Source organism: Manacus candei, unplaced genomic scaffold, assembly GCF_025592945.1.
Source record: "Manacus candei isolate 608988 ecotype Guabito, Panama unplaced genomic scaffold, ASM2559294v1 h1tg000016l, whole genome shotgun sequence".
Taxonomy (NCBI): Eukaryota; Metazoa; Chordata; class Aves; order Passeriformes; family Pipridae; genus Manacus; species Manacus candei.
The window spans coordinates 2,237,247-2,250,701 of NW_026138064.1; the positions used below are offsets into that span (position 1 = coordinate 2,237,247).

General features: G+C 39.5%; 1 long non-coding RNA gene across 1 annotated transcript; it reads left to right on the forward strand.

Annotated features, from left to right (window-relative positions):
• The first annotated feature begins 3,715 nt into the window (after nt 1–3,715).
• On the forward strand, nt 3,716–8,235 carry LOC127468972 (uncharacterized). Its single transcript, XR_007903752.1, has 3 exons — nt 3,716–4,021; nt 4,839–5,219; nt 6,867–8,235. It is a non-coding gene; the product is annotated as an uncharacterized LOC127468972 (long non-coding RNA).
• The last annotated feature ends 5,220 nt before the right edge of the window (nt 8,236–13,455 follow it).

Sequence of the window (13,455 nt, forward strand, 5' to 3'; positions counted from 1 at the left end):
TTTCAGTGATTTTTTTTCTAAAAATACTTAATTTATTAGCAAGTTCAGCTGCAAGAATTGGTGATTTTATCAGCTATATTTCCACAGGCTGAAGTCAGATATCTTTAGTGTAGTTGCACAATGATAGTAAATGATAGTTTGTAAATATTTTTATGAAACAGTAGATTAAAATACAGGCAGTAAACCCACCAGAAAGCAGGCAGCAAATTAAGACGGGGTGAAATAAGTCACCAACTAGAATTTAAACTAGACGTCTCAAAAATACTTGAAAATTAAACATATTTTAAGAAAAAGTAAGTAAGAAGACATCCCTATTTGTAACTTATTTCCGCGTGTAGGCACACAGAAGGATAGAGTAGCTTTAGGAACTATAATCCAAATGCAGGAATAGGAAAATATTCAGCCCTTCTGTACATAGAATACTGTAAATTTTTTCTTTGTATTGTCTAAAAGTGAGGAAGGGCAGACAGAGCGACAAAGATAGAGAATTGGGTGATAAACCTTAATTTTTGATTAGTGATTTGAACAAAGTTCAGAAAATAATAATTATGGAAAACCTGTAGCATGGCCTAGAGTTCTCATCAAAATATTTTTACTGCTTGTTCCCTCAGGATACCAGTCACCAGGGTGTTTCACAGACAAAAGTAATAAAATCATTGAACATGCTGAGTTCGAAGAAACCCACAAAGTTCATCAAAAGTCCAGCTCCTGGCCCTGAACAGGACATCCCAGGAATCACACCATGTGCCTGAGAGTGTTGTCCAAACACTTCTTGAACTCTATCAGGCTTGGTGTTGTGATCACTTCCCTGGGGAGCCTGTTCCAGTGCCCAACCACCCCCTGGGTGAAAAACCTTTTCCTAATATCCAACCTAAACCTCCCCTGACTCAGCTTCATGCCATTTCCTTGAGTCCTGTCACTGGTCATCAGAGAGAAGAGATCAGTACCTGCCTCTCATATTCTCCTGATGAGGAAACTCAAGACCACAATGAGATCTCCCCTCAGTATCTTCTTCTCCAGGCTGAACAGACCAAATGATCTCAACCACTGCTTATACAGCTTCCCCTTCAGTCCGTTTACCATCTTTATGGCCCTCCTTTGGATGCTCTGTAATAGCTTAATGGCATTCTTATATTGTGGTGCCCAAAACTGCAAACAGCAGTGCAAACTGGCCACTCCAGCGCAGAGCAGAGCAGGACAATCCCCTCCCTTGCCCAGCTGGCAATGCTGTGGCTGATGCCCTCCAGGACACAGTTGGCCCTCCTGGCTTCCAGGGCACTGCTGACTCATATTCAACTGGCCATTGGCCAGGACCCCAGGTCCTTTCCATGGCACTGCTTTCCAGCTTCTAATTTCCCAGTCCATATGTACATTTGAGGTTGCCCCATCCCAGGTGTAGAATCCAGCACCTGCCTTTGTTGAAATTCATATGGTTGGTGATTCAGCAGTCCTCTAATTTGTCAAGGTCTCTCTGCAGGGCCTCCCTGCCTTTGAGGGAGTCAACAGTTTTTTCTTGTAACATTTTCCAAAATTTCTGCTCTGTTTGTATTCTCTTTTTGATCATGTTATACACAGAATTTCATCAAGAAAGCAATTTTTAAATTTGTAACTAATTTTTTTTTTTAACAGCTATTTTTGTTATACTAAGGTTACATTTTATAGGAACAGATATACAAAATATTTCAAGGTGCTTTGCTATGTTTTTAATGTGTCTGGTGGTATTACAGAAGTTTTCAGTGTAAAAGGATAAGGATGGGACTCAGTCAATTAGGATATAGGAGATTTTAATTAATTTGCACATATTAATTATATTACTTACAGGTGGTAGGATAAAATGTTTTAATTTAGTTGCTTAAAATTAGGAAGCTAAAACCAACTCAGCTAAGACCATTTTTCACCAGTCTCATTTTAAAATTATCAGATTCCTGCCTTCTGCCATTTCCTGTGCATTTGTAGAACATATTAATCAATTAGTATTGATATTGCTGAATGATGTGACCTATTTACTCATTAAAAAAATTAAGTTGACTTGGCCCTTTTATGAGATTGCATGTGTTCTTAATTGGTTTAATTAGTAGTACTTTCACCAATAAGCCAACTCTAAAGCTCTAAATGCTTTATTTGCATATCTTCTGAATGTATTCTTAATATTAGCATGTAATACTATTTTACAATAGTAAGTCTAAAATACAGTGAATTATAAAGCTTGCAGAATACATCCAACTCATTGATTAACTTCCAAAGAGTCAATAAAACACCTGGGGACTGTGAGACCCAACATTGCCCATAGAAGAAACTCAGCGAAATAGTTAATGATATTGGTATACTGTGAGATCCTGGATCCGAATCTCACTGAATTGTTGATATGGGTTGAAACCACCTCACCGTGAGTGTGTGTGTGCATGTGAGGAAGGGCTGGGCCTGGACCTGCAGGAACATGGCAAAACCTGCACACAAGGCCTGTGCTTGGGGCACAGGGCAGAGCTGGAGGGCAAGGCCTGCTGCCCACACAGAGCACAGGCAGAGCTGCAGGCCCTGCCGCCAGACTGTTGGTCAAGGCAGAGCAGCCTGGTAACCCACCCACACTATGCCCTTGAAGCCTGAGACTGGCTACAGCACAACTCACTCTGGCCTGGAAAGCACTAACTGGATATAGAATCGTAGAATAAAAAGGGTTGGAAAAGATCTCTGAGACCATCAAGTCCAGCCCTTGATCCAAGACCACTGTGGTTACTAGACCATGGCACTAAGTGCCACATCCAGTTTCATCTTAAAAACCTCCAGGGATGGAGAATCCACCACTTCCCTGGGCAGTCCATTCCAATGCCTGATTACCCTCTCTGTAAAGAATTTCTTCCTAATATCTAATCTGAACTTCCCCTGGCAGAGCTTAGGACCATGCCCATGTCTTACTCACAGTTGTCTGGGAGAAGAGACCAACCCCCACCTGGCTACAACCTCCTTTCAGGGAGTTGTAGAGAGTGATGAGGTCTCGCCTGAGCCTCCTCTTCTCCAGGATAAACAACCCCAGCTCCCTCAGCCTCTCCTCATAGGACTTGTGCTCGAGTCCTTCACCAGCCTCGTTGCTCTTCTCTGGACCTGCTCCAGCACCTCAATATCCTTCCTGAACTGAGGGGCCCAGAGCTGGACACAGCACTCCAGATGTGGCCTCACCACCGCTTAGTATAGGGGAAGAATCGCTTCCCTGGTCCTGTTGCCCACATTGTTCCTGATCCAGGCCAGGTGGCCTTCTTGGCCACCTGGGCACACTGCTGGTTCATGTTCAGCTTCTTGTCAATCCAAACTCCCAGGTGTCTCTCTGTCTGGCTGCTCTCCAGCCACTCTGTTCCCCAGCCTGTAGCGCTGCAGGGGGTTGTTGTGGCCAAAGTGCAGGACCCGGCACTTGGCCTTGTTGAACCTCATCCCATTGGAATCAGCCCAACTCTCCAGTCTGTCCAGGTCCCTCTGCAGAGCCCTCCTGCCTTCTAGCAGACCAACACAGCCCCCAACTTGGTGTCATCTGCAAATTTGCTAATGGTACTCTCATCTAAATAATCAATAAAGATATTAAACAGAACTGGATCCAAAACTGATCAATCCCCGGGGGACACTACTGGTGACCAGCCACCAACTGGATGCAGCACTATTCACCAGCACTCTCTGGGCCCAGCCATCAGCCAGTTCTTAACCCAGCCTTGTCCAAGCCATGGGCTGCCAGCTTTTTCAGAAGAATGCTATGGGAGACGGTGTCAAAGACTTTGCTGAAGTCCAGATAGACCACATCCACAGCCTTCCCCTCATCCACCAGGCGGGTCACCTGATCATAAAAGGAGATCAGGTTGGTCAGACAGGACCTGCCCCTCCTAAACCCATGTTGGCTGGGTCTAATCCTTTGTCCATCCTGTACATGCTGTGTGATATCCTGCCTGGGAGGGAAAACTGAACTCTATAAATACACAAGACTCCATGCAGTCTCCCTCTTCTCCCTCTCCAACTGGCACCATGTGAATCATCGAATCTTGTCAGTAACCTTTCTTTTATCTTTTTTGTCTCTCCTTCTCTCATTCTTCTTTCTTTCTTTATCCCTTTTAATCTGTTTTATTCTTTTACTCTTTTCCTTCTCTTGTGCGTAACTTAAAACCAATGAATTGTGTTTTACTAAAGCTGATATATGGATTGTTTTAGTGAGAGTTTCCTGTGGAATGGGTCTTCGTGCTGAACATGAAGCATAGTGAAATGCATTTTTCTTGGTTGTATTTTACTCCTGTAAGAACCTTTTGCCAAAATATCTTATTTTTCTTACTAAATCAAAAAGAATTTTTCTTAGAGAAGAGTGTGTGACTCTTTCTCCAGACACTAATTAGAGATTATAATGAACCAAAAGGCTTTTAAAAAATCTTAAATAAAAAATGTAACCACTCTGGGAATTTTATAGCTTAATCCTGAATGCAATATATACCTAAATATGCAAGCTTGCTCCTGTTCTTACAGCTGTGACTAGGTCTAAGTTCAGTGGAGTTTTTCTGGATTTACCTCTCTCTGACAATAGTTACATGACATGAAGACGTTATTTGCATTAGTCTGAAAATAAATATTAGGCTAAGCAGATGTATAAGAATTTGTCTCTCAGACTCACAACAAACAGGTTACTGAGGTCCCTGAGCTATCTTTATGTCCCATGTGTGTGAATCGTACAGATGAACCTATTATTTAGATGTGGTCTAATCAAACAGTTCATGTGATATATCTGTTTAAAGCTATGGGTTTACCCTACACCTGCCCATATTTTTTTCTATACACTGCTCTGAAATATAATTATTTCACTTCATATTTTATAGGGGAGATGGCGTTAGGAACTGACTTGATGTACCTTTGGCAGGAGGCCAAAGCAGAGCAGAATCAACATCCAGAAGAAAATGCCAAATAAAAGAAAATAACAGGGACTTATTATGATTTAATATCAATAAATTGTTTGAGGTTAGTGGAATGAATCCTTGATCTTTTCTTCTTCTTCTTATAAATTACAAATGATTTTATAATGTATTATAACCATTGTAACTCCTATTCATCACAGCCTGGACTGAAACACTGCTTTTCCTCCACGTCATGGAGCCAAACTGTTGAGGAAGGTTTATGGTAGAAGACCTACTGACCCTGTTCAAGAGCCTGTTCCTGCTGTTTTCTACAATTTCCTCTGTGCTTTTTTATTAAAGCAACAGGTACCATCTCTTACTCGGACATACTGTGATGCAGCCATCCTATCAATCCCCACCTCCAAAGTGTTTTTGAGTCTCAGCACGCAAAGTTTGACTTTGGGCTATGCCTAGCACAGCTGGTGCCAAATAATGTGAATTTTCTTCCTACATCACATATAGAAAGGCCCTGGTGGCGCCCTACCTCTTCCCTCCTCTTCTCTCATTTGGGTGTTTTATGTGAAGGAATCACAGCAGCTGAGATTTGACCTCACTTCTGACACACATTTCACTGTTGAGCCCTTCCTCCTTCTTCATCTACTGCCCAACTTGCAGCCTCTCCCTTCCCAGCTCAGAAAATCTGAAGTACTTTATACAGAGGACAAATGCTGTGGGCTTGAGAGGGTCTCACACCCTGGGGCATCAGGGATAGGGCATGTCCCAAGTGGCTGCAGGAAGGGATAAAGCTCAGGAAGGTAAAGGTGTGACGTAAGCCTGCGTTTACTATGCTCCCATTGAATTACCGAAGAGAATACAGCAAAGAACAGATAGGAGGTACCTCTGACTCCTCTGCTGGCTTTTGCATCATGTCCATGCACTGTAGAGTGCCACATCCAGTCCAACCTATATCTTCTTGAAGATTTCATGAGATGGGCAAAGGTGAGAAAGCCCAAGAGGCTGCAGATCATAGAATGGTTTGGACCTTTAAAGGTCATCTACCTTTAGTAGTCCAACTACCTAGCTGGAGGTAGTCCAACTACCCTGCAATGACCTGGGACATTTGACATTTGATCAGGTTGCTCAGAGCCCTGTCTAACCTAATCTTGAATGTTTTCAGGGATAAGTCACTCACCACCTCTCCAGGCAACCTATGCCAGGGCCTCACCACCCTCATCATAAAAAAAAAGTCTTCCTTTTGTCTAGTCTGCAACCTATCCTTTTGTAGCTTAAAACCATTTCCCCCATGCTGTCACTACAGGGCCTACTAAAAAGTCTGTCACCACCTGTATCACAAGGTAAGTACCTACAAGGCTTGATGAGACCCACTAACTTTTAATCATTCTCTTGCTTTTGCATTTTAAAGACATCTTACCTAATGTGTTTCTTAATTAGTTACCAATAAAGTGACGATATCAGTGCTGTTATAATATCAGCACTGTGAAGAACATCTGACTGTGATATACTGTATCTCCAAATGGACAATAAAACATAAAGAATTATTTATATTGAGTTAACAAAATGATCCCCAAAAGATACTAGAACTTCCATTTAGCTCATCTGATGTTTAAAAATAAAGGAGCAAGCATTTATGTTCACATATCTGCTGCTTGATCTTTTCACCATCATCATCATCATCATTGCTTTACATGAACATAACTACTCTTTGTGTAATATATAAATTTAAATACAATCTGTAATGGCATTCTAAAAACTGCTTACTTTCCATAGCCTGGTATAAATGATGTTTGCAAGTAAGTATACACTGTGTAAGGATGAGAACTGTTACTTTACAGGAGACAGGTATTAGAAAGTGAAAATTGTTGTCAGTTTGCCATAGAATTAAACTCAAAACCAATAAGGCCTTAGCTGGTTTTATGTTCTGTAATGAGCAAGGAGCCTAGGCTGGGCCACTGACATTTTCAGATACCCAACTATGCTGATTTCTTATTTCAGAAGAGAATCACAAAAAGGTTGTGGCTCCTGGAATCAAGATAAACTTTAAAAGTTTTGGCTCAATCCTGTTTTCAAGCTCTTTACTAGAAGTGTGGTGGGACAGCCTATAAAGAAGAAATACATTCTGCTGTCTAACTGAGACCATCTGGACAATTCCAAGACAAATCCTACACCACCCTACCTATTCTCTATGGTTCACTGGAGCCTAAGCTACTCAAAAAGTCATGCAGTTTTGGGGCTGTGGATTTTATTTTCTTTCCCGCCTAAGACAAAAATACCCAAAATATTAAAGATGGTATAAACCTGCACCACAGCTGTGTAAGGTGGGCAGAGAGAACATTTTCCACTAAAACCCTGCTACTGGAGAACTTCCAGATCCTAAAAGGAATTTAGAAAAAGTAAATCACAGGACTATCAACATGGTGTGAAAGAATGGAAGATCAAGAGAAAACAGGTTTCACTTTCACTCTCTGGATTAGAGGGAAGCTCTTCTTGCCTCCTTTTCCTGAGGGATTGATGGATGTGATGTACAATGGTGAGTAGCCAGTAAAGACTGGCCCCCATGTCAGGAAGATGGAATAGTCTCAGAGCAGTTCCAAGAAGAACTCAGTTTTAACTGGATTTGAAGAGGACCATAATTATGCCTTCAAACTTTAAGCAGGCTGTGTCAGATACATCATTAAGAAGGTTCCAAGAATACTGAGGTATCCCTGCTCCATGGAGCAGCCTGAGAGAGAAACATTCTGCTAGGTCTATGAGTTGTGCCGCCTGCAGGTCTGACCACTGGCTACCTCCTGCTACAGAGCTGCTAAGAAAGCCCAAATTGATGTACTTGATCTGTGCTGAGAATTGCATGATGTTCCACAATTGCAATGAAAGAGGCCATTAATTCTGCAAAAGCTACTACATAATTTCATGTAGACACTTCCCATTCAGAAATATATTTCAATTAAATTAATTTCTGAATAAAAAATTAAGTGGAGAATTCAGTGGATGGCACCAGGGTCAAAGTTTGCCATTCTGGATTCTCCTCTTTTTCTTTTTGCTCTTACAAAAAAAAAAAAAAAAAGGAATGAAAACGTAGTTCACTTCCACCCTATTTTGTACATCTTTTTTTAAAGTATCTATATAAGTGAGAACATACGAAAAAATGGGATTGTCACAACCATTAGATAATGTTTTCCACATCTTAGAACTAATCCTCTTTCTTTTGCTTCTCCTGGTATCCGAAGTGGAAAGTGAGTTCAGAAAGGTAACACGTCATGGATTATTTTGTTTGACTTCTGTGGAGAGGAGTAGTTTATATTATTTGTTTTGTAATGAAGAGTTAATGCTAACTTGTTTTTATGTTTGTTTGTTTTGTTTTGTTTTGCAGATGATGTTTTTTAGCTGCATTCCATAAAAGCATTTAAGATGAATTACTGATTCTTGGGAATCTACAATTCTGAGTGCTTTGGAAACAACATATGTTAGCAACAAAAAGAAAACTGTCTTTTTCTGCATCGTGGAATATTCTGAAAACAGTAATTGTGGGAAAACTATATAGTGAGATGTGCAGTTTGCACTGCTTTGGGGACAGGGGCAGTTCTGCTTTTGGACAGCACATGGGATAAGAACAATCTTTGAGAGGAGGCACCACCAAAATCTGACTCTCAGAAACTTTTATCTGGTCCCTTTCATTATTTCCTTATTGCACCATATACTGGAAATGCAGATTTTCTTTTAAATTTCTACTCACTTTTGTACTTGCTTTTGCCACCATGGACTACAGTAGACAAATAAGTTAATGACATTTTTTCATTCTAAGTATATAAATTTCAGAAACAGGCCAATTTATAGTCAGTCATAATTTTGCAATGGAAAGCAATGGGGAAAAGCTATGATCAGTACCCATAACATGACTTTTCTATTTTGTAATATTTATAAATTATATCCTAAACCTAAAAAACAGTTTGTTTCTATGAAATGTGGTTATGTGTATTTAATTCTTTAAAAATTTCTTAGAGAACTATCTTCATCTTGGCTATCAAATTATTGCTTTCTCAAAAGATTTACTCCTTTTTTCTTATTCTTAGCAATATATTAGAGAAGATAAAATTCAGTGAAAAAATCTTAAAATTTCATTTTGCTTGTACTTTTATTGCTATTTTGCATTCAGCTTATAAAAATAGAATTTAGTCTTTTAGAAATCCTGTAGATCCTTTGCAGACAAAATCTTTGTTGATATTACTTGAAACAAAGATTATAAAATGGAGTGCTGAGATTAGTTCTCTCTGTGTGTGTAACAGTGCCTGATTATTTTTCATGCCATGTTCTCCTATCTGTTCAGAACACTTTTTCCACCAGTACAACTCAACATTTGAAATAATTAATATATATCTCTTTTTAAAATGAAGAGTTCATGTTGCTTAAATGTATCTCTTTGGTTGGACTTTTAATAAAATATTTCAACTATTTTAAATTGCCATTTCTAGACCTTTCAGAAAGTTAAGCTGACAAAGAGGCTTCTCTTTTTGATCTTGATCATTTTAATCTGGGTATTATGGTGATGGCTAAAGTCTAAAGATCTGTGCAGCACCATCCTATAGTGATAGTAGAATTAAAATAGCACACAGTACTTAATTTTAAATAAAATTTTTTTAAACGTTTGGGTCACACAATATATGACCATAACACATTCATCGCTGTTATAGAATAAATGGCTTTGAGAGCTGTGGATTTATTTCAGTGCTCCGAACTGTTCTGGAGAGAGTACTTAAACCTGCATAGGGGCAATAGTGGGAACAAGGTACTTAAGGCATTGCTTCTTTACAGATAGGGCAGAGATAAACTCCGCTCAGTGACCGTCAGACAGGAGTGCAGCAGCTTAGACTTCCAGTGGATATCATCATGATAGCTTTGCTTTCTTCCCCTAAATTAATAGAGTGGGACTAACTGTTGGTGCACTGGGCAAGGTGCATTTAGCTGCAGGTCCAGCTACATTTCCATACAATGGAGTGTTGATATCAGACAAACTGCAGGTAACCGTCTGGAAAAGAGGAAAATCTGCTCATGGACAACCATCCTACTCCCCATTAACTACAAGTCTTTTCTCTAACCTCTAAACATTTGAGCTAATGGGAACACAGTTCTGAGCAAGGAATCAACTGTGCTGGCTAAAGGGCTGCTGAGTCTTGCTTCCACTTTAGAAGTGAGAAGAACAAGAACTGAATTGTTACTCTAATACATCAAGTCTCTTCAGAGCACCTTACATGGGAACTCATTCAAACATTCTTGCTTGGGAATAATTCATGGGATAGTTAATCTGGCTTCAGATTTGTAATGGATATTGCACAATAGAAAGTAAAACAGCAAAAAGCACAAAATTTGGGCCTTAAGTGTATGCATACAGTATTTGAGGGCAAAATTAGTCCCATGTTACTTAACAGAAAGCCAGAAGAGAAATGGATCTACAACACTAATTGTCACCCTAGGAGGATGAAGGCAGTGCCACCAATATCCAAAAATGTGCAAAGAAAAAAAACCATGCATTTTTGTATTTCCCTTTTGACTTTTATTTTCATCTGTGTGACATTGAGTTGAAGAGTTAATAAATTTTCACTGCTACAAGAGGTCATTTCACAACTAAGTGTAGCAATTTGAAGTGGGAAATGTAACAAACACCAAGAAGATGTTTAATGAAGTGGCATTCTGGATGTACTTGTTAAAGAGTACATTTGCAGAACTGTTTGATTGCTTAGAGTATGTAGGAAACTATAAACCCAGCAGAGCATTAGTGCTGATTTTCAGAATTGCATTCAGCTCAAACGTCACCATTCCACTTGGAATTGCAAATAAATCTAATACTGAATTACCTAATATCATGAAAATGCTCCTATGCAATTTGCATAGCAAAATGCTCAGAAAAACGGCGCTTTCTTCAGCCTAAACATTAAGAACATAAGACTTGAATCTGCTTATTAATATTAAAACAACTGCAGCCAGTCTTAAGATTGATGAAAAAGTTTTGTTTAAACAGCACAGAGCTGCAGTTTAACCATGTCTCACATCAGCTGGATCTTTACATTTTTGCCTGCTGACAGCAACTGTAGAATAGTTTACTTATAAAGTGCCAATATGCTAATACTCCAACTGTCAATATTGGTTTTTTTAAAAAGAAGCAGGCTGTCTGAGTGGCTTTGCATGTCAATGCATAGACTCAGTGCCTAACACTGTTCAATGTTCATTTCAGCTCCTAAATCGCAGCATACAATGTACAGAATTCAATCTTTGGCCCAATTATTATTGAAAGAGCAAGAAATCACAGATATCTAATCACATTGGAATTGACTATGCTGCTGGAAAGAGTTTGATTTTATGTCAATCTTTTTACCATTAATTGGTGTCAATCAGATATCTTAAATAAAAAACAAATGCTAGTCCTTTCTATTATTGTTGTTGTGTTATTCTCAGTTTTATACAATCCTTTAATTGTTTCTTGACATTCTTCTACATTTGTCACCACTGATAAAAAAATATAAACTTTTTTCTACATCTCTCATGGTGCTGCATGGATGCTATACATTGAACTAAACACAAAAAGTCAGAAGGATGAGTAATGGAGGGAGGCAAATTCATTAGAGGGAAGAAAGCAGAAACATGAACAAACTTTAAAAAGGACTATTAAAAAAAAGCAGCCTCTGTGACATCCACTTCCCCTCCCCTCACATTTCTGTTTGGGTTTTGAAAGCTTAAATTCTCTCTGTGCAACCCAGTTTTGTCACCTGCTGGATCCTGCAGTGAGATCACAGCATCTGCTCTACTTTAAAGGTTTTGTTAACAAGAAATGGCAAATGTTGATATCTGAACTGGATAGAAGTCAAAAATGCCTGTCCTCCTTGACTCCTCCAAGATCACAGATAAATTGTTTCAGCCAGCTGCCTACTATCTCAAAGGTGAAATTCATCAACCTTGATGACTTAAAAACAATTAGAGTCATGGAATGGTTTGGGTCAGAAGGAACCTAAATCATCTACTTACTACCTCCATGCTGTGGGCAGAGACACGTTCAACTAGACGAGGTTGCTCAAAGCCCCGTCCAACCTGGCCTTGAACACTCCCAGAAATGGGACATCCATAGCTTCTCTGGGCAATCTGCACAAGTGCCTCACCACCCTAACAGTTAAGACAGTAAATAATTTCTTCCCAATATCTAATCTAAATCAATTTGATTCCATTCCCTCTTGTCCTATCACTCCACACCCTTGTCAGAAGTCCCTCTCCAGCTCTCTTGTAGCAGGGCTCTATGGTCTCACCAAAGCCTTCTCTTCTCCAGGCTGAACAACTCCAGCCTTCTCAGACTGTTTTCATACAAGAGGTAAATTAACTCAAATATTCCCTAACCTGCTCTTTTCCCACAGTAGCTAGAATAACCATGACAACTGCTTTCAGCCAACTAATGACTGAAAAATAAACTAAACTCTTCTACTGGAGCATCATTAAGGTATGGTTTTACTCCCTGAGCCGTGAATCAAACTGTCCCTTTGTTTTCTGCCTCACTACTACTGTACTTACAGAAGACTTTCCAGACATATGGTGTCCCTGGTGACTTCTGAACACACTTTGTGCCTTAAGAACATGACAAGAGCTTCTTATGTGTCATATCCAAAGTCTATCTGGCCTTTTATCCTATCTCCAACCAAGGTCAATAGCAGTATATAGGAAATAGCATAAGAAATGGGCAAATGTGTACTAATTGTTTGTCAGCATCTTGTGGTTGAGGAACAGCCTGAACAAAAGGTTACATCTTTGCGTGTAATAGAGCCGGGGGGGATTTTTTTTTCCTCCCCAATGAATTTTCTCCATAATTGAAAGGTATTTTTAACTTACACAATACTACTCAATATGAAGTACCATAGCAAAGTACAGACTGTGAGAAATAATCTCCATCAGTCTGTGCTGAACCTACTGTCTATGCACCTATCCAGTGTATTCTTACTATTTATCAGTTTTCTCTTTCTGGTCCTTCATTCTCTCGGTTTTGTCAAATTGCACTTCTCTGACATCTGCCAGCTCCTATACTTTCTTTATACCTTTGTGTAGCAGAGTTAACCCAACTGAGGCTTCCTTTGAGATTTTGACACCATTAGATTTCATGTGCTCTCTTGTGAAAAATTTGAATTTGATGAGGCATGATCTTCCAACTCTCTCTTCTCCCAAAACCTTAAGCAGAAATGGAAAGTAGGGGAAATCAACAGCATTTATAATTGCAATTTAGCACTGAAACAATAATTTCTCTTTGACAGTTACCTCCAGGTATAGTAAATGTCACTTTCTTTGCAATCAGAATGAGAGGTTTTTGCACTCAGATTGCACTTTGTATAGCACTGATGAAGCCATGGGAGAAGAGACCAGTAACTCATGCGAGTGAGGGGAGTGGGTGCAGAACAGAGATAACCTGAATAAACTTAGAGATGCCAGCTCAGGCTTTGACACCAATGAGGACAACACAGATTAATTAACCCAATGAAGAAATAAATTATTCCATATTTAGCTCCATTATGCCACAAGAAGAATCTATGAGCAGCAAGCCAGTAATGTAACACCAGCC